Here is a 22,567-nt window from a genome sequence, read left to right as displayed (position 1 = left end):
GATATGTTATATCACTGACATTTTTGCCCCACAAGATTTCAACAGTAACGTCTTATGTGAGCTTTAAAGAATTTCATTTTTCATCAGGAAAGGGATGACCTACACACAAAAGTAAAGGTTCTCTTAACACCTTACCAGAATACAACACAGATATTCCTTTGCCTGCGCCTCAGCTCAGACAAAGAAAACGGTCATTTCTTGCATACTGGCAATGGATGAACAAGGCAGTTCTCCATCACTCATCTCCTGTGCTGGGCATCGCCGCTCCCTCTCTCCATTACTGCCCAAACCACTGCTGTCTCGGGTTGAGTCCTTCCAGTTCTTGTAAACAGCATAGTTTCCTCCAGATCCCAGCACTGGGCCCGGCTCAGGCTGCTGTCCCTGACCACAGTTCCCTGCTCAATATGCTGTTTGGCCTGAACTTCCTAAAGGCCAGAAAAAAATCTGGGGCAGTATCAAATGAATTGCCTAAAGTTTGAGTTAGAAACCCTAACATATATCTAAATTGTATTTCCCCCCAATACTGTAAGTTAACTCAAATATTACTCATTGTGAAATTTTTTGAATGTAAGATAAGAGGGGGAAACATCTTACAATTATTTCTGGGGGGAAAAATGTAGCCTAAAAAATGTTTATTTCCAATCAATTTGGGAACTGTCTCATGTAATCATGTCTTTGTGGAGTATTTAAAATACATATATTGTTTGCAGAAAGGGAATATTATGTACAGTTTATTTTACTTCAAGCTCCACCATTTCAAGTCTAGAATTTGTAAACATCCCACTCAGTCAGACTACACAATGAAGTAACCGGGCAAAACTGAAGAGGATTCTTAGGAGACTTTCACCGACAAAGAATTAAAGCCACTTACTTTTTCTTAAGCCAATCACCTGTATAACTAACGCCGTGAGAAATCGCATTGGCTCAGCTCCCAATTACATGATTCCTTTGTTTGCTGCCTTCATCTAAATCCTCAGTTCCACACTTGGATATGTTAGACTTTTCTCTTCAGAGAAGAAATCCCAAAGGACACAGATCCTGAAACGTCCCCCAGCTTGTGTTCCCAACCAGTAAAGACCATCTCGTTCTGCTCAGTCTTCTGAAAGAAGCTGCCCCGGGCATGGATGAAAAGTCCTCCTCCCCAGGATAAGCCAGTGTCTCCTCCCCTTGGAAATCAGTCACTAAATAACCTCAGCCCACATCCAACCACCGGCTCCGGCTGGGTGACTCAGTCCTTTAACAACTGCTTACACGGAAAACACACACCAACCAATGAACTCCGGGAGGCCCAGGTAAATGGGTTAACAATGGGGGAAACATTACAAAATAGATTTACTAAAGCAAACACGATCATTCAGACCAGCAAACAGGCAGCCAGCACCAACGGAAACCATCCGAGGACCCACGGGCTGATTACCCAGGGGACCAGCTCTCAGGTCAGCGCTCCGTGGAGGGCGGGAGCTGCTAGGAAACCTGGGTGGACCCGCACCCCACACCTGCGCTGCTGCCAAGACTTTTGAAGTCTCTGGATTGGCAACGGAAGGAAACGTGAGCCAATTCCCCTGGTTTATAACACCGGAGGGAAAACATGAGGGAGGAGGCTGTCTGTGTATTCATTAACCAGCCTCGCTCGCCAGGCTGAACTTTGGGTAGCAGCCATTAATCAGTCCTGTGCAGTGCCAGGCGGGGAACATACCTGAGAGGAGAGGAAAAGATAGACGGGGCCAGCCAACGCTTGAGCAACGAGGGGATTCGAGAGAGGAAACCAGATAAGGTTTCCTTAGCGGGATGGAGGCCGGGGTAGTCCTCGAGGCCTCCGCGGTCTAGCTATTCCCTCCAGGTGAACAGGCGCAGGGACGTGCGCTCCCAGCAAGAAGGGACTTGTGCGGCGCGCAGGGCGCACAGGCACGAACACATTGCTAGCAAACGCTGAGGGAGAAGGAAGGCATGTATTTCCTTAGCTCACAGGTAGGCTCTGCTAGTCTGCCAGCTGGCTGAGCCCTGGGGGCTGGTGCGAGGGAAAGCTCCCCGAGTGGGAAGCCAGCAGAGTCCCTGTGAAGGCCGTGGCCTCAGGCCACCCCCCATGACCACACTCTGGGCAGCCTGCGCATTTTTCAAACATTTCCCGGCTTTTAGAGGTTGTCCTCGCTGACCGAAAGAATTCCATGACATCTCTCAAGTTCATTTTCATCAGCACCGCAGGCTTTCTCAAAACCCTGTTTACTGCCACCGAGACGCTCTGTGGTTATTAAAGGGGGGAGAGGACGGAGCACATGACATGGCCACCCTCCTAAGATGTCTCATTAGAAACAATATTTGGATGAAGTGGTTGTAACCGATGCCACCTAAGAGGTCGGAAAAGAGAAGAAGGAATGTGAAAACCCTTGTTTTGATTTTTAATCTAATCAGCAGGCGCTTGTTATTTCTCGGCGGAGTATGGGAAGCGCGCTATCAGCCCCGGCCGCATCTGGTGTACATTTGCAGGTTTCGTTTCTTCAGTCCAACGTGAGCTTTCCAGGAAGGGGGAGGCGGGGGCCGCTCTCCCTGTCTGTCTGATTAAGCCATGAATCCACCGCCGGCACATCCCTAAAGACCCTGCGTTTGGCATACAGTACACAAGACCTCCTAGCCGTCAGGCTCTTGCAGTCATTGACCCGCTGTTTCTACGTGCAGGGCTGCTGGTGCGAGGGAACAAAAGCGACGAGTCCGGGTCACGGCCCCTCCCCAGAAACAGAAGCACTCAGCTCGCCCTGTCGCTGTTCGGCTAAGTGACTCACGCCACGCTCCACACATTAGCCCGTGTCAGCTATTTTAGAGCAGGTGGCTTCTGTCAGCCCCGTTACCACCACAGTCCGTGGGCGCAAGGTGAGAGACTGTCTGGCTCACCTCTCCCACCGCCTCCTTCCTTTCAGGTCCAGAACGCTCTCACTTGCAAAGTGCTCCCGGGCACGGCCTGCGGAGCGCGCCGAGGCTCCGTCATTAGCAGAGCAGTAACTCACTGTCAGGGGTTGAAAGCTCGCCCAAGCCTGCGGTGAATCAGGATGAGTTAAATGCTCTCTAGTGAGAAGCACGCAGCTCACCCGGAGGAGGAGTTCCATATCCTGAGCGCTGTCCAAGGAGCCAGGGGAGCTGATCTAAGCAAATCCTGGCTCACACGGACCCGGCTCGACGAGGGGCGAGCGCACTCCAGCAAAGGGGTCTCTCAGGCTTAGTCACCACAACCCACCGCGAATGCCCCCCACGCTGGCCCTCACTTCACCTGACCCTCCTCTGCAGGCCCACCCTAGGGATGCTGCCGCCTCTGTGAACCTGCTCTTCCAGCCGCGTTCAGGGTCCTACTCCTCAGCCACCCACTTCCTTTCACTGACGGGCACTTTAGCAATGTGGAAGCAACGCATTTCTTTAGAGTTACTATTAAGGAGGGAGAGGCTGGTCAATTCAGCATGACCTCAACAAGAAATACTTTTTAGGCTCTGGAAAGGCTAAGAGTCTTGAGAAATTATTTCCCTTCCTTATTCATTTCTTGATTGCCTTTAACAAAATTACCTATGTTAAAGGAATATCTAAAATGTACTTATCAACATTAAGACCATATTATGAAGGGAAGTGATTGTGATGTTAAAAAATGTCAAATTCATCTTGCTTACACTGTTAAAACTGGGAAGACAGTCATTTGTGAGGTACTAGTGAACCTTTTAATATTGCATTTGATCATAAATGGAATGTCTCCCAGACATGAGACAGACTGTTGCCAAAATTATTTAATTCTCAGGGAAGAAATGGTCCAGTCAGTGGTTAGCTTATGGCTATATTTAAGATAAGCGTATTTCCACAAATATTTTGACACAGGGAACTCCGCTGAGCCCTCCAGTACTGGCCCTGGCTGCCTTAGCATTGTGTCCACTGGTGATTCAAGACCTGTCTGGCACAGAGGAAAGTAATGTTAAATAAATCATTTAACTTCCAAGGCATGACTGTAAGTGTGTCAAGCTGTAGGACAGATAAAAGAAAAATGTTCTTCCCTCACTGATACTCGATCTTCTGTTGGGACACTCCTGTATTATCCAGGCCAAGGACAACCTCCTTTTGTACCTAAAATAGTTACAGTTTGTAAAATGATATCTTCTTTCTATCACTTGCAACAGATGGTGCAAACAGCGCCTTCTCATTAGTTACCTCCATTTCTGCACATCATCCATTTCCTGGATGGACACTGTTCTTTTATACACAGGAATCCCCTTCGGTGTTTCCAGACTTGTTGCTAGTAGCAAGTCACCTCTGTCACCCAAATATAACTTTCAGTTCCTTAGGCTGTGTCTTTCTTTTTATGACAGTTCTCTAAACTCCTGTTTAACTTGGTAACATACATTCTGCAATATATTTATTTATTTATAACATTCCTTATTCTACAAAGGATGTATTTGGACACACACACACACACACACACACACACCCCCACGATATTCATCCAGTAGTTTGCAGCTTACCCAGTGCTTTCCATTGTGATTTCATTTCATGGGCCTCAGAAATACCCATCTGATGGGTAGGAAATGGAAGTGCAAGGAGTTGAGAACCGGGATCACCTCCCCATTGCTGGTAAGGAGTGAAGCAGCCAGAATGCCCTTCTTCCGCCAGGCACTGGGCCACTGCTTCCTTCGCGTTCAAGTGTAAAATCACTGGTGCGTCCTCCAGGACTCTGGGAGCTGCTCTGGGAGGAACTGTGTCCCCAAGGCCTTCCCTACTGGGATTACTGAGGGTTTGTTTGAGTTCTGACCTTCTGTGTGCAGCGTGGCGAACTCTGTTGGAGAATGACCTCATTTACTTCACTTACAGGTTGAGGTTTTCTCAGCAAAGGAAAGAGTAACTGGGACATACCAGTGGGCTTAGGAGCCAATTACCCAGATACTCTCTTGACTTACTAGGAGGTTTTATCTTCCTGCCTCAAAATTAGTTATATTAATTACAGAATTAATTATATATTGTATGTACCTAATATACATATTAGTATTTATTATGCTTATATATTATACTTACTTATATTATGTATCAGTAATTATCACTATTTATATATCATTTCATCACTAGTGATATATGTATATATATATATATATATATATACCCCCCCATGGTACATGTATATGTACACATAGATTTTCCCTTTAGTCAGAGATATAAAATTACTAATGGAATAAAGTATCTGGGCCTTATCTGATTAATACTTGTTACCATTATGACCCCAATCCTGCTACTGGTGACATTCCTGGGACCACACTTCTCAGAGATGCTGGATCACTAACAGAAGCATACATCTCCGTCCCTGTGTCCTCTGTCCTTCTTACCTTTTGTTAGGGAAACTGATCAACTTAATTATGTTGCAAATTTAAAAAGCTGATATAACAGGATATACCTTTAGGATAATCATCACAGTGTCAGAATAAAAAGTGTATATTAGTTTGATGATATATCTTCAACATATCTGAACTTAAGCAACAAATTGATGATCTATATAGAATGTTATAGCTGCAGCTTAAAAAAACTAGGTATTTTTCAGAGACTGTTGCAGAAAATAGTGGTAAACAAATTGATGAATGGTAGATGCCAAGCTAGAGGACAAATGATCCTTTATTCTTGTTCTGTCACTGTCCTCTCACAATGTAGCTACTCAAATCTCAAGGCTTTCGTTGGTTCCTCTAAACCCTTTCTCACGCGTCAAGCAGGCTCAGCTTCTTAGCACCAAGTGCCCAGTAGGTTTAACCCCTTCCGGTGGCTTCTGTCTCCCCTGCACAGCTCCTCCTTTCTGCACAGCTTTTCTGAAGCCAACTCTGTGGACCTGGGTTTTAATAGTGGCCCTGGAATCACCCCATTGCCTGCATCCTGCTCTGTTCTTATATTGATTGGAGTAGGATATGTGCTGGTGCCATTACGAAGTAATAGAACAAACACACAACATCCCGGGAGCTCTGTCAGCAGAACCCATTTTAAAGGGAATTTTATGGATGGCTTCTGATGAAAGGTTTTTTAGTTGTGCCATTATTTTGATCTTTGGCTGAACAATATTAGCCAATCTGTCAAAAGGAGAAAGGGTTGTGTGAGGGAAGAGCTCCAGAGGATAACATGGAGGGACAATAACTCAAAAAACCCACCAAGTTCAATTTTCCCTCAAAATCAACATGAAAAAACAATGATGGAAATCCAGATCAAAACAGTCCAGGTGCCAACTCTTCTTGGGTTCAGAAGAGCCACTTATTCTCCTCTAACAGCAACGTTTGAAGCCAAAAGAAGTTCCATGGGTATCCCAGGTATACTGAATTAGTGAACTGGGAAAAGTCTCTCGTGTAAGACTGGGAATAGATGTTATTTGTTGTGTAATTATATGGGCTCATGAACTTTCCCAATTCTCACTAGTTATAAAAGAATTTAAAAGGCTCCATGTTTACAAATTAAATGAATATACCTTTGAAAGTCCATCTGTTTTACTTGAGTTTGGCTGGAGTCTGTGGCTGAAGTGCGAAGAACACGAAACAGGGAATCATGGAAACTGCACTCTGGTCCAGGTGTTAACATCAGGTTTTTAAATATAAACAAGAAGTGTCTGATCTAGACTATCTCCAAGGCCCATTCCAACTGTAACGTTCTGTGGGTCCACAAAGTATTCACTGAGTAGCCACTACATATGCAGAGCCCAGGATTCAGGCTGATGATGAAAAAAAGATCTGCACGACTTCATACCTACCTTTGAAGGGCTTACATTCTTGTAGAAAAAAAAAATGAGGCCCGTACATGAATATTCAAAATAAGAAAAAGCAAAAATAACTTTGACGATTATCAAATGAGTGCAACAGACAAACACTCTTGGGATCTACATTCTTCTGGCTGGGAGAGCTGAGAAATAATTCTCTGAAGAGGTGATATGTAAGTGAGTCCATAAATAATGAGCAGAATTTCAGTAGGTAAGAAAGAGTTTCCTTTCTTAGGTATTCAAGGCAGGAAGTAAGGCACCTTCAGAGACAGGAGGTGGGGAATGCCTAGTGTCCTGGAGCCATGGGTTGATCTCTGACCCAACGAGCAATTTACTCGAGGACAGTGGTTCTCCAACTTCAGCACGCATCAGAGTCACCCGGAGGGCCTGCTAAAACACAGATCACGGCTCCACTTCCAGAGTGTCTGACTTAGCAGGTCTGGGTGTGGCCCGAGAATTTGTATTTCTAACAAGTCCCCAAGTGCTGCTGACCTGCTGGTCCAGGGACGGCTCTTTGAGAACCACTTCTCTCGAGAGAAGTGGAAAGCTCACATCAAAATCTCCACTCAGCTGATTTATTAAGCTTTAAGTGGCAATTATAATTCAACTAGAATTTCTTTACCTGTAAACATGTTCAACTAAATCTGCTAGAAGATGGAAATGGGGAAATTAAACTCATATTTTTGGAAACTTCCTGTTCACCAAATGCTTCCCAGAATTTCCTCATTTAATTCCCAGCTCATTCCCACCAGGTAAATGTTATAATCCCCACTTTATAGATAAAGAAACTGGGACCCAGCCTTGGCCAGGTGGCTCAGTTAGTTGGAGCTTCATCCCATACATCAAAAAGGTTGAGGGTTCGATTTCCTATCAGGGCACGTACCTAGGCTGTGGGCTCCATCCCTAGTTGGGCGTGTACAGGAGTCAACTGGTCCCTGTTTCTTATATTGATATCTCTCTTCCTCTCTCTCTCTTTCCCCTTCCTCTTTCTTTCAAACAATAAAGACATATTCTCAGGTGAGGACTAAAAACACACACAAAAAACTGGGGCCCAGAGACTTAAAGTGTCTTACCCAAAGTCAAAGACCAGGGCAGGGATCCATGAAGAGCCAGAACAACCCTGCTCTCTAGCATTAAGAAGTCAGTGCAGTGGGAATGCAGACTGGTGCAGCCACTGTGAAAGACAGTATGGAGTTTCCTCAAAAAATTAAAAATGGAACTCCCATTTGACCCAGTGATCCCACTTCTAGGAATATATCCCAAGAAATCAGAAACACCAATCAGAAAGGATATATGCACCCCTATGTTATAGCAGCACAATTTACAATAGCTAAGATTTGGAAACAGCCTAAGTGCCCATCAGCAGATGAGTGGATTAAAAAATGGTGGTAACCTACACAATGGAATACTATGCTGCTGTAAAAAAAAGAAGGAGCTCTTATCATTCACAACAGCATGGATGGATCTGGAGAGCATTATGCTAAGCGAAATAAGCCAGTCGGAGAAAGATAAATATCACATGATCTCACTCATTTGTGGAATATAATGACCAACATAAACTGATGAACAAAAATAGATCCAGAGACATAGAAGCACAGAACAGACCGTCCAACCTCAGAGGGAAGGGGGAGGGGGGGGCGCATTAAGAGATTAACCAAAGGACTTGTATGTATGCATTTAAGCATAACCCAGGGACACAGACAGTAGGGGGGTGAGGGCATGTGCTGGGGGGCTGGGAACGACTGGGGAGAGGTCAATGGGGAAAAAGAAAATATATATAATACTTTAAACCAGCGGTCGCCAACCTTTCGGACCCCATGGACCACCAGTGGTCCGCGGACCATCGGTTGGCGACCGTTGCTTTAAACAATAAAGAATTAAAAAAAAAAGAGGTTAGTGTAGAGGCCTGACCTTCCTTGAACACTCTTCAAAGGAAAGCAATGGCCCAGCGATTACAAAGATAGGTATTATTTCCGTCTAAAATCAGGTCCAGAAATACCTAAACAAAGTCATCTGTATTGAATGCTGCAAGAGGTACAAAAGAAAAGTAGACCAGAGCATATTACTGTTATCTACAAATGTGGGGAGAAACTGCCTTCCAAATGATGTCTCCAGGATACCCGTGACCCCCACAAGAATGCTCCATTTCAAAGGCATACCTTTGTGTTTTCAGTTCAGACAGCCAGCCAGCCAGCCAGCCAGCCAGCCAGCGGACATGGCTCAGAAATCCGAGCTGGTCAGCAAAACCACTGCTTCTCCTTATTTGGATAAATAACAGCCTCAAAGACAGCCAGTTTGGGAGTCATGCATCCCCCAGGCCTGGCATGTGGCACGCTTCTCTGCCTGCCCTGCTGTGCCACGCTGCGCCCTGCACAGACGGCTGGGCAGTGGCAGCCAGCATGGGCCAGTCACTGCTTCCCCACAGGTCCCGGTGCTGCCAGGAGCCTCCTCCTCAGAGATAAGAGCTGCTTCCCTGCGTCCCAAGGACAAACTGGCAGGCTTTGGGCACTCCTGAAACGGAGGCTCTCAGGAGGAAAAACAAGACAGCTGCCAGCCCAGGGACTCCGTGTAAAGAAGTCACGCTCCATATCACAAAACGCCCACCTCCAGCAAAGGGGCAGGGGTGGTCTAGTTGTTCCCCCCAAACACTGCCCCCGAGAGGAAAGAACCCTCTGCCACACAGGAGGTGAGGCATGTGAAGAAAATGCTTTGGAATCTGTGAAGCGCCTTTGGAAGTTCATGATCAGCATCAAGAACTTTCAACTCACTGCAAAGAGAAACAAGCTCCAGGCTGACCCCAAAGTAGCATGTCTTCCCCCCCTGCCCAACCCAACTTCAGTCTTTTTTCCTCCTTCTTTAGATTATCCTTTCTCTTCCTTCCCTTCCCCGCTTTGAAAAGGAACATTGGGCAGAGTTTCTCCCAGAGACGGTAGGAAGATAGGGGTCAACCAACAAAGGGAGTTTCTTAAAATTAGGGCAGGACGATGGCTTGATTCCACAGACGCTCAACTCTCAAGTTCCCCTTCAATGTGCTGAAGCTACAAATTTGTTTCCAATTTTTTAAAAAAGGGTTAATCATCCTCTCCGGTCAGTACCCCTCCCCACCTTGATGCCCAAGGAAGGGTGTGGAGGGATGAGCTGGGTTATGCATGAAAAGGCTTGGGTTCTCCTCATGGGACCTGCTCAGCCGTGGTCTTCGGCCGAGACCGTGGTCCTGCCACTGAACTTTCCTGAGGCTCTGGTTCAGCTGCTAATTTAGCTCAGGAATAGCTTGTATTCTTACCCTCCTGGTGCCGTGGACATCACATGAGCTAACTTATTTGTATATGACTTTACATGCAGAAAAGTGTGGTCAATGTGTTATTAAAATCACCAACAAACATTTATAGGCCCATTCAATGAATCATGAGAGCAAAACAAATAGAAAGACAATACCTACTTTAATATATTCACCGGAGGATAAAGAGGATGGCACACTCTCTTCTGGAGATATAAGAGCTCGTGAAGTAATGGAGATTCTAAATGCTGTGCTGTAATATTCCAAAGCATCATCCTTGAGAAAAACGCCCAATATATGCTATGAACTCACATTCAAGAAGGTGCTTGTACCCATTCTCATTCCCAAGTGAACTGGCTACTCTGAACCCAGGCCAGGTTGGTTAAAAGACTTCCCATCCACTTCATGCTGATAGGATAAGTACATTCCAATATCAATTATTTATAAAATTCATGGTGGGCAATTATACACATCTCCTTCCCTTCCCAGTTTATCTCCCAGGAGAACCTGTCTTCAGGAATGAGAAGAGAATCTGTTACATCACTTGCCTGTGAACAGAATAAAAGTTTTGGTTGGTGAGGAGGAGGTAAAACCAATTAGCTAAAGATCAGTTTTTGAAAGCTCTCAGAATGTCACTATATTGTCCATTCTAGTCTTGTCCCATATTTGTATTAAAAACCGTGATCTGTGTGCCTTAGATCTTGATAGAAAACCATTTATCTGTGGTAGTGCTCAAAAATAATTTTTTTTTGGGGGGGGGGCAGGCACAGATGTATAGCACAGTGTAGTGATTTAATAGAAATGTTTGTTATTGAGCATATATGCCAAGACGGATTTGCACATACAGATACTCACTGTATCTACTTTAAAATATAAAAATGTTTTGGTAGATTTTATAGTAAGACATACTATGTATATGAGTAAAATTCTGCAGATCAAAATTCTCTGCCAAAATTAAAAATATCAAAATAACCACTTCTGACTCATTGCTATGCTGTAGTCACAAAGTGGTACTGAATAGAAGCTTATTAGCATTTCACTCAATTTCTTCAGTTCATTGTTACAAATAATAAAAATACAGACACATTTTAAACACCATATTTCGGTCTTAAAATGGCCAGATTAACATAATTATAGCCGTAGGTTGCCAATAGTGGCACATTTCTCATTTTCACGAGAATGCAGAGGTTCTCCCAGATCGCAGGCTAATGGGCTCCTTGGTCTGGATATAGAAGTGAAATCTGCAGCAAGTTTCTGAAGCATTAAGATCCGAACCCTGGAGATACCTATGAGTGACTTGCGCTGCAGTGGAGCAGTATTTTTGTTTGTTTTGTTTTGTTTTGCAGTGACACAGCTGCTAAGAAATATATTTTTAGATTTGCTTTTAAAGCAAGCAAAAATGGCATCCACTTTGCGGATATGTATCTAGAATGTCCCCTCAGTCTCTAGGCTGAGATGGGTCAACCATCTACCGAATGCCCTATTCAGGTGCCTTCCTCCTTAGAATGAGTACAAAGAATGGCACCAGGCGCAGCTCCCAGAGCCGGGCTGTGATCTCACACCTCAGAGGCGAGTTGTTGAAAAAGCACTCACTGCGCCTCAGTCCTGTAGATCAGGCCCCTGCTCTTCCGGAATTACTTCATCACTGACATTGTTATGTTTGGGTTTTTCTTTGGCAGCTCTTCCTACTATGTCAAGGGCAGATGGAAAGGAACAGGTTCAAAAAGTTAAATCAGAAGAAGGGGAAGCATGACCTTTGATTCACAGGAAAAGACAAACATAAAAAGAAAGAAATCAAGTGCATGAGTTGATCAACCGAGAGAAAGATGCTTTCTGCACTTCAGGACCAGGGCCTGTGCTAGAGCTTCCTGGACAAGGGGAAGGACCCGTGGCCTCAATGACACACTGGGCGTTCACACTTCTTATCAGAAAAGGCCTTAAGTAAATCAATCTGCACGAAAGGGACCAAGGAAACAGCTCCTCTTTTGTGCCAAATACCAAGATGCTGGAGGTCTTGAGAACACTTAAGCAAGAATTCGATTTGACCCTGACATCCAAATGGTTCATTTTCTTCAACGGTATAATCCTTAATAATGGTTTACTCTGCCCCTCTATGAACACCCAACTCCAGCTTTGTCATAATGCCTGGGTTTCTACACTTCACTCGATAACAAGATATTGTCATTCTTTCTGCCAGACCCTCACACCAAATGTACTATCATGCTTTAAGTCAATATTAGATGGACTTTCTTTTTATTTAGTTGTGACAAAGCAAGAATATTCATTAACTTTCAAGTTCTTGGCACTACTTATCTTTGCAGTACTTGTTAATACAACATTATTTAATTAATAACATTTAAAAACTTGTTTCTTCTATGTGCCACTTAAAATCATTGGTCCAAGGGAAAAACAGTTTTGGAAGTAGTCTGAATAGTAATACATTAAAGTTTCAAACAGAGTTATTGTCAGAGCCTTAGCAAAGAGGCCGACTTTTGAAAATAACTCTATAATACTATACAACCCTTTAAAGCCAATGTTATTTTATTCAAAGTATCTCATAATTTGAAGCAGCTGCTGTTTTTCAGTTGTCTTGATGGCTTGCTCTCCTTCAATAAAATATTGAATGATATGAATCGGGTTAGTTGAGCAACCCATTTCTTTCTGGTCCAGGCCCATGCATATCTGACTAATGAGCTCTGGCCACACCACAGCGTTGTGCTGCTGTCTGGACGCAAAGTGAAAGCTGGCTATGCTCAGCGACTACAATGGACTGCTGAGAAGTCAATGGCATAGTGTTTGCCTGAATCAATCAAGAAAACAACCCTCGAGAGGGTGAGAACCAAAAGAGGAGAGCCCTGGAAATGGACAAAAGGCTGGTGTAAGGGGCTGGGGGGGCCTGGGATCCAGCCCTATTTTTGTCACTTCCTTACGTTGTGGCCTTAACCAACTCACACCAGCCATGCCAGCCTCCTGAGTCACAACTGGCGGTGAAAGAGTGATGAGAGGTGATGTGTAAGTCCTTTCCACCTCTAGAACCCTGATTCCAATAAGCCAGGCCTGTTTCTTCAGGGGGCGCCAACGACACAGGCCAGGTGTATTTCCTAGTCACAGGAGCCAGCCCCAGCTCCTCAGAGCGGACAGTGTCACACCTGCAAATCACACGCAAGCAAAGGGATTGCCAACCCCACGGGGAAAAAGCAGGGCTTGCCCCCAGGCAATATGGATCTTAAAAACATTTCTTTCCTCTTCAAAGGATAAATGTGTGTCGTCCCCCCCCCCCAAATTTACATAAAAGTAACACAAGCTCACCTGAGGGATTTTAGGAAAATCATGAAGAAAAGAATGGTCACCTGGATAGGATCTTGGCTCCAAGGGAGCCTGTATTGATATAACAGGAAATGAACTCCCATAGTCCAAGCTGCCCTGACGGGGACTCACAGAGGAGACATTCAACCCCAGGGAAAAAACATGTAGGTACAAGGGATACAACCGGAAAATACCAGGACATATGATCGCAGTCAAAGGCCATTTCTGCTAGCACCTATATTTCTGAGCCAAGAAACGGGGTGTGGCTTGGATATAAAAAAGCTGAAGTGTGGCATTAACCTTTCCTGAACTTTCTAGCAAGGCACAGAGCTCTCAGGAGCTCACCCCAGTGGCTGCTGGAGGAGGAAGGCCTGGTTCCAGTCAACATTCAATTGCGTCGGTTGCTTAACCAGCCCCAGGTTTTATGCAGAAATGGGGTTGGAAGCAAGCTGCTTAGATCCTGGAGCCCAAGTGCAGTGCTGCGATGAGCAGCTGCATTTCCGGTGGATGCTGCTGGCAGTCATTACTTCGCAGCACAGGTCACCAGGACATTTTTGCAGCTGAGTGGCTGTGTCAGTCTTCAGGAGGGGCCGAGGCAAGCAACAATCCCTGCCTCTGAGTCGGTTCAGCTAGCTGTCCTGACTCCAGAGTCTTCCACCTTCCAAGTTCTTTAACGTTCTTCCTGACCACCTCTTTCTAGAGGCCTGAAAGGACAGCAGGCGGCACATGCAGGCAGTCTCCATCAAAGACGCTCCCTCACTTCCAAGTCAAGCTCACGAATAAGCTCCCTGGTCCCACGAGAAAGTTTTATGAGCGCACAGCACATGACGCAAAGAAGGAAGCGTAAGAAGAAAACAGCCCTTTACCCACAGTGCTGTCTGCTATCCCACGTCATCTGACGTTCACTGTTCTCATTTCACTCTAAGTTGTAACCAGGTCCCTGAATAACAACCAGTGTGATACTAGGTCTTGGATGCTACAGATCTAAAAAAATATATATCCCAAATTGTACTAAATAATTTATTGTGGGCGCTGTCTCCTCATCAGGGAGCAGCGTCCCACTGAGACCCAGCTTTCATTCTCTTGTCTGTCTTTTCTAAGAGATCTCTTAGGTTTTGTTAAGCTAAAGATAGGTAAGATAGAAATAAGCTGTAGAAATAGAGAAATAAGTAGAAATAGAAAGTAAGTGGTAGACGTTAGAAAATAAGCAGTAAGAATCAATCCTTTCACCCCCCCCACTCAGGGTCACTGAACCAGGCTGAGCTGGCATGGCACATAAGGCGCCCTGGGACTGAGTATGCCATGGCTGTGCCGGCTCCCCACAATTTATCTTGAAGACAGTTAAGCATTACTTATTTATTTATAAATCATTACTTCCAAGATGAGTTATCTGTATCTGACTCCAGACTTGGAGCTCTTAGCTCCTGGTAAGGCTGTGCATAGTTGGATTCTAAAACAAGACCTGTAGAGACAGTCAGCCTGGGTTTGAATCACAACTTTGCTACCTACTAGTGTGTGATCTTGTTATTAATCTTTCTCAGCCTTTGTTTTCCAGTCTTAAGATAGGTATGATGGCACCTACGCCAAACAGTTATTCTGATGACCGCATAAAATAACGTATACTATTTAGACCACATTGAAAAACAACTTCTCATGCATATGAACTCATCTCTAAATTGGGGTAACGGTATCCATACAGTTATTCATAAGCTGATCCATGCTCACATGTACCTTTAAAATGAAACAGATTGATTTAATAGAACATTATTCTTATTAAACTTCTTTAAAAGAAATAAATGCAAAATATTGTGATTTTAACTAGTGCAAGAATAAGACAGAATAGTTATTCTCAAGTAAATATAATTTCTGCCAAAGGCTTTTTTCAGTCAATTATTAAACCCAATAGAAATGAAATATATCTATTATGTTATAATATGTCAAAACTGTAGAATATTTTAATGTTATTCATAAAGCTTAAATTGATATTTCTTTTTAAAATGTAAAAATTAAAAGAGCTATTTTTATTTTAAAATCTACAATGTTTTATACAAGAAAAAAAACAAGAAAATTTCCCTGGACTGGGAAAGGACACATATTAATCTCCACCCCCCATTTGTACCGCGCCTTCAAATTCTCTACATTTGTCTCAGAAACTAAATGCAAGTGAGCATCTTTGTGAAAACACTGAAAACTGTCACAAAACACATAAACCGATGAGATCTGTACTAGCAAACAATGTTGACTATTTAAATCCTTTTCTACATTATAAGGTTCAGCAGACACTAGATCACAAAATTTATTGACTGAAGACAGCCCAATGTAATTTAAATGGATTTTTAAAAAAAGACGAATGCCAATAACAAAGAAGTGCCCTTTAAACAGTTAACATAAAAACCTGAAATTTCAATTCCTCATTGAATCAACTTAAACACAGCAGACCTGACTCAATCCAGGGAATGTGCCACAGACGACAAAAATTTCTGAAAATTCTTTTCTGTTACAGAGGCACAGTTCTTACCTTACATCTTCCGTGAACCTTTCTCTTCTAGAAGAAACTTTCTAGACTCGCAGAGACCTTGGAATCACCCATCTCTCGAACGCTTCCAGCGCTGCCTGTCTTTATGGTGACTGAATGCAAGGCTTGAGGTTTTTGTGTGTGTTCTTTTTTTTTTTTCACAGAAGGAAGCTTTTAGTCAAAATATGCGGTTTAAAGGAGCAGTATCCACCCTTGTTAAAACTATTTCACGGACATTCAGAGGTTTTGTTGCTACTCTATGAAAGTTAAATCTGAGTAGGAAGGCATTTTTCCTGTTCCGGAAATCGGCATAAGTAAAACCAATGCTGAGCTAACGAGAAATGTTTCTTCCATGTGTTCGTCTGGCAGAAGCTGCGAGCCATATCAAGGAAACACGTGATGTTTATAAATACAATATGGCTCGTGTTGTCATAACCTCTCAATGACAAAAAGGAAAAATAAGTGCAAGGAAAAGCAAGCAGCCACACAGCAGGAAAGATGAGATTTGTATCACTTGGAAGCTGCACATCAGATGTGCATAGATTACCCTTTCTTGCTTCTTAAAAATAAAATAAAATGTAACTGGAAGTAGCGAGGGAGGAATATCTACCTTGTCTTGGATCTTCCCTGCATGGAAATGTGTTTGCCTAGCTAATCGTCTCAATAAGAGGAACTCCTTACCATTCCAATAGAAATACTTTGTGTCTGTCAGAAAGACAGGACAGAAAAGGGCCATAATTACATCCATTATGCATAAGTGAGTTCCATAGTGTTAACTCAAGCAAATAGCAGAATGAAGGCGAAGATTTCACATAGCCTGGAACTGATGTGAAAATTATAGATGTCTGTGTCATTATTGATTAGTGACTTTCTGATCTTCTATTGGACTGTAGGATTTGTGAGGGCAGTTACCATACTTGGTCACTATTACAGTCGACTCTTGAATAATGTGGAAGTTAGGGGCTCCAGCTCTGCACAATAAAAAATCATGTTTACTTTTACTCCCCCAAACTTGACTACTAAGAGCCTACTGTAGACTGGAAGCTTTACTGATAACAGAAATAGTCAATTAACACATATTATGTATGTTATATGTATCATATACTATATTCTTACAATAAAGTAAGCTACAGAAAAGAAAATGTTATTAAGAAAGTCATAAGTGCCCTAACCGGTTTGGCTCAGTGGATAGAGTGTCAGCCTGCGGACTCAAGGGTCTCAGGTTTGATTCTGGTCAAGGGCATGTACCTTGGTTGCGGGCACATCCCCAGTAGGGAGTGTGCAGGAGGCAGCTGATCGATGTTTCTCTCTCATCGATGTTTCTAACTCTCTATCCCACTCCCTTCCTCTCTGTAAAAAATCAATAAAATATATTAAAAAAAAGAAATTTCATTTTTTTTAAAAAAGAAAGTCATAAGTATGATATAGTCCCATTCATTTATTTTTGCTTTTATTTCCCTTGCCTTTGAGGTCAAATTAATAAAATAGTACCTATGTTTTCTTCTATGTAGTTTATTATTTCAGATCTCATATTTAGGTCTTTGATCCACTTTGAGTTAATTTTTGTGTATGGTGACAAACAGCAGTCATTTCATTCCTTTGCATGTAACTTTCCAATTTTCTCAGCTCCATTTATTGAAGAGGTTTTCTTTTCTCCATTGTACATTTTTGGCTCCTTTGTACCATGGAATATTACTCAGCCATAAGTAAAGGTGAACTATTGCCATTTGTGACAACATGTATGGGTCTTGAGAATGTCATGCTAAGCGAAATAAGTCAAGAACCATGTGATTTCACTCATATGTGGGATATAAAACTGAAAGCAACAAATGAACAAACAAAAACTCACAGACACAGACATCAGTATGGTGGTTACCAGAGGAAAGGGGGGTGGGGAGTGGTAGCAAAAGGTAAATGGGGTCAAATATATGGCGATGGAAAGAGATTTTACTTTTTTTTTTTTAATATATTTTATTGATTTTTTACAGAGAAGAAGGGAGAGGGATAGAGAGTCAGAAACATCGATGAGAGAGATCGATCAGCTGCCTCCTGCACGCCCCCCACTGGAGATGTGCCTGCAACCAAGGTACATGCCCTTGACCGGAATCGAACCTGGGACCCTTGGGTCCGCAGGCTGACGCTCTATCCACTGAGCCAAACCGGTTCGGCAGAGAGATTTTACTTTGGATAGTAAATACACAATGTTATATACACATGATATATTATTGCACACGTGAAACCTAAATAATTTTATTAATCAATGTCGCCCCAATAAATTTAAATAAAAAAAGTTTTTAAAAAGTCATCAAGAAGAGAAAATGCATTTATGGTATTGCACTGTAAATGAAAAAAATCTGCCTATAAGTGGACTACACAGTTCAAAATCATGTTGTTCAAGGGTCAACTGTGTCTCTTCAGAATCTTGCACAAAAGCCTAAACCAGAAAAGTGGTTCTATGTATAGTGGTTGGGAGAGTGAATCAGTGAAACTTCACAATAAAGGAGTCAGATGAACTGTTCTAAAATAATCACTCCTACTTTATAAGTTTGGAGGCATTTAAAATACTGACCATACAATCTAGAGGCAAGATTTGTCCTACTGAATTATAAATACAGTGAAACAAGATCTGTCTTATTTAATTTGTTATCTGGAGATTTGTTTACTTTCTGCTATAGGGGAACTTAACTCCTGAGAATAAAATGCAGATATGTGTACATCCCTTAATTTAAACTGACAAATCTGTTGCTCTCATCTTAAAACTTCAGGGCTATTCACTGCTATAAAATTATATTGATAGGAAATGTTAGGCTAGATAGGCACTCATATTTCTCATTTTGGTCAGGAACTACTTCTGGGATAAACTAGGGAATATGTTGCAAACCTTGGACATTTCCAGTTATAAGTTCTTGTACTGATCTTAGGAGAAAAGGCATTAACTGGAAATTTGTGATGGAAAAAGTACTGAAGTGAGCCCCCTTTTCATCCAGACATGTAATGAGAATTTTCTCAAAGCAGGACAGCGTCCAAGAGAAACACAAGGAGTTTCCTTTAAGAAGCTTAGAATTTAAAAAGGACTTATATGTGCATATCAATACCTACAGTGCAGGCAGGAAAAGGTGAGTGTGCTATGAGAGGGGGTAGAGGTGAAGTTCTGTGGAAGTCAGAGAAGAAAAAGTGGTGAGTGAGGCCTGAAGAAGAGAAGAGTAAGGGGAAGTTAGATGATGACAGTGGCTTTCGAGTTAGGTCTTTAAAAATGGGTGGCACATAGACACTGATGATGAAGACAGGAGTGTGGAGAAGAACAGTAGTGACCACAGGAGCGAGTAAGAAGGCCCGTTCTGAAGATGACCTGCCTGGCTCTGAATCCAGTTCCACTTCTGAAAAGCTCTGCGGCTTTGAGCAAGTTCCCTAACCTCCCTGATCCTCCTTCCACAACTGAAACAGAGCGATAATAAGAATTCCTTTCACACTGGCTTTTACTGAAAAATCAAATGAGCAAAATGCTCATTTTTCAAAATGCTCAGCATGGTACCTGGTCCAGAGTATATCATGAATATGTTATTATGTGAGTGAAGGGAATACTGTGATGGTTGGGTCAAGGAGGGCCTTGAATGAATCAAAGAAAATTAGTTAGGAGTGTTTTCTGATTTCTATGGGATTCTCTTCTCTTCCATTTCTATAGAATTATTTCATTCACCCCTGCCTTCCCCAAGTCCCAAACCCTTCTCAACCAGAACACTGGCCTGGGGACAAAATAAAAATCTCAATTACATTAGAAAATGGGCACATACTTCTTCTTTTCCTTTACTTTGACTTTCTTTCCCCCTCCTTTGTTTTTGGCGGGATATCTTTTTAACCTTTCCAGAAGAGAACAGAATGAAACAAAGTCAAATATGAAAAGACACCATAATAGAATTAAGAAGTGAAACAAATACTTTAAAAGAATATTTTATGTGTTCTAAAATCTTAGTAGAAGCATCATTTCAAAACTTGCAAAAATCACATGGAAATATAAAAAAAAAGGGGAGACTGTGGGCTGAATCCAAAGAGTAAGACAGATCTGGGTTCAAACCTGACATGTGACATTACCAGGTGCATGGGTCTGGGAGAGACATCATTGCCTCAGTTGTATCATCTGTAAAATGGAGTCAGAATACCTACTTTGCAGAGTTGTTGACTAATTTAAATAATATGCAAAGTATTTAACACATTGCCTACTATGTAGACACAAAAGAGTCTATTATCCTAAACCCAGGAAAACAATAATAGAGAATGAATATTACTTATATCCTGACTGATTCCACAAAAATATAATAGAGTTCATATAAATTATTACAATTTTGTCCCCCCAAAAGTCAAAGTGGAACGCAGGACAGAAAGAACATGAGAGAAGGGAAAATTAAAAAGAGAAGCCAGGAACAAAGCCAGCACACAAAAGACACACTGCAGAATGCCTGTACACTTGCTGTGGGTGGGCCACAAATTTAATTCTAAGCTTTAAAGTAGCAACACAAAGAGGGAAAATGATCACTTCTAAGACTCAGAGTGTCCACATGATAAAAATAAACCGGGAGAAGCACAACTATTTCTGGTGATGAGAACAGGGAGATATTTTAACAGTGGCTTCTCATTAATGACAGAAAATGAATAATACAGCATTTGTAGCACTGTCACTACACTACTCAGGGCATCATGTTTGACAAGTATTTACACTCACCATGCAAAAGACACAAACTGGCTCTCGGAGGGATACAAAGATGAGCATGACAATGGTTGTGCCTTTGGAGAACTCACAGTCTTAGGGGTGAGATGAACATGCATTTAAATGAGTATAACACCAACAGAATGTGCAAAATGTCCCCCTAAAAGAAAGATGAATTCTGACAGAGCATTAGGGAAAGCTTCGCAGGCAGTCTTTTATTTGGCCTCTAAAAGCACGAGTTTAATTTTTTACACTTTATTATGGAAATTTTCAACCATAAAAAGTAGAGAAAATAATATAACAGACTACCATCATCCAGCTTTGACATTTTTCAACATTTTACCAATTTTGTTTCATATATTTCCAAAGCAATTTTTTTATTTGCTTTGCTGGAGTGTTTTAAGGCAAATCCCATTAACCGTGCCATTTGACCTGTAAATACTTTAGTATGTCTCATTTTTAAAAACACAACCACCAAGTCATCATTATGTCCATCAGAATTACCGGCTATCCCTTACTATCATCTGATTCCCAAAACATGTTCAAATTTTCCAAAGAGTTTCAAAGATATCTTTTACAGTTGGTTTGTTCTAATTAGGATTCAAACCTGGCATTTGGTGTTACTTTATAGAAGAGACCTAGAGACACAAAAGTGTCCCCTCACACCATTTTTTTTCATGCCAGCATTCTGTCACTGGCATCAGGCAACTGTCCCATAGTAAGCTGCATGGACTTTCGAAAGGCAGACATGTGCGGTGGGAGAGTGCATTTCATATACTTGGAGCAAGAACTGTGAGGCAGCTTTGCTGGGTGTCGGGGCGGAGAGGATACTGATCACTGGCCTGTGCTATTCTTTGCACAATGGGAAGTTGGGCTTAGGGAGATGACTTCAGAAGCAGTGGTTGGAGTGGAGGAGGAAGAGCTGGTTAAAGGCTGTTGCCGATAGAAAAACAGTGAATGCTGCACCTCCAGCAGGACGGCCGTGTTGCTAACAGCCTGGAACGTGGAGTGCAGAGGCCTGGGCTCACTTCTCAGCTCCGCCTGCTCTAGCTGTGTGGCCTGGGGCACAGTTCTTAGCATACCTGAGCAAATGTCTCTTGAGTTATAAACATGAGGCAATACCTGCCTCAAAAGGTTGTCTTGAAGATTAAATAAAATTACCCTGAAAAGTGGGTAGTAAATGCTCAAAAAAGTTAGCTATTGTAAGAGTAGCAGTGCAGGCACTGGCCAAAGGGTCATCTGTCAGAGGCCTTGCACAGTGGAATGGTTCCGGTGACAGTAGGATGTGCTGAGAAACAGGAGTTAGGCCAGTGATGGCGAACCTATGACACGCGAACTCATTTTTTTGGTTGATTTTTCTTTGTTAAATGGCATTTAAATATATAAAATAAATATCAAAAATATAAATCTTTGTTTTACTATGGTTGCAAATATCAAAAAATGTCTATATGTGACACGGCACCAGAGTTAAGTTAGGGTTTTTCAAAATACTGACACGCAGAGCTCAAAAGGTTCGCCATCACTGAGTTAGGCAATTGAAGACTCACTGATAAGTCAACTTTTTAAATCTCTTCTCCCCAACCCTCAAAACACACATATATGTGTGTGCAAATGCACGCGCATACACACACACACACACACACACACACACACACACCTTCTCTCACAAAGATAGAAAGACAGGAGGAAATAGCTTGGAAGAAAAAAAGAAAAGATTATGACTTTTGTATGTGTGTGTCTCCAACAACAGGATACACTGGAAACATTGGAAGACTATTATTGTAGAGACAACCACTTGGAAATTGAGCATTTGGGTCTTGAACTCTTAAGAAATTGCAGAGCCAGGGCTATAATTTCAAGGATTGTCCACTTTGGCATGATTAAATCAGTAGTAAGATAAAAGTCACAAGTAAAAAAGGTGAAGATAAAAAAAAAAGCAAATTAAAAAACAAACAAACTGGAAGTCTGCCTGAAAACACTGAAGACCATAGAGCAGTGGTTCTCAACCTTGGCTGCACATTAAAAATC

At 42.4% G+C, this 22,567-nt stretch overlaps 1 protein-coding gene and 1 long non-coding RNA gene across 2 annotated transcripts in view; one reads left to right on the top strand and one right to left on the bottom strand.

The window, feature by feature from the left end:
- LOC102429774 (sickle tail protein homolog) overlaps positions 1–22,567 on the bottom strand; it is a 144,076-nt gene that overhangs the window by 51,302 nt on the left and 70,207 nt on the right. The window lies entirely within an intron of this gene.
- LOC106694834 lies at positions 1,820–16,369 on the top strand. The gene is made up of 3 exons (XR_002826853.1): positions 1,820–2,505; positions 2,674–2,865; positions 15,826–16,369. It is a non-coding gene; the product is annotated as an uncharacterized LOC106694834 (long non-coding RNA).

Source organism: Myotis lucifugus, unplaced genomic scaffold (genome assembly GCF_000147115.1).
Source record: "Myotis lucifugus unplaced genomic scaffold, Myoluc2.0 scaffold_662, whole genome shotgun sequence".
In the NCBI taxonomy this organism is placed as follows: Eukaryota; Metazoa; Chordata; class Mammalia; order Chiroptera; family Vespertilionidae; genus Myotis; species Myotis lucifugus.
The sequence above is the reverse complement of the archived record's forward strand: the minus strand, read 5'-3'. Positions and strand labels throughout refer to the sequence as shown.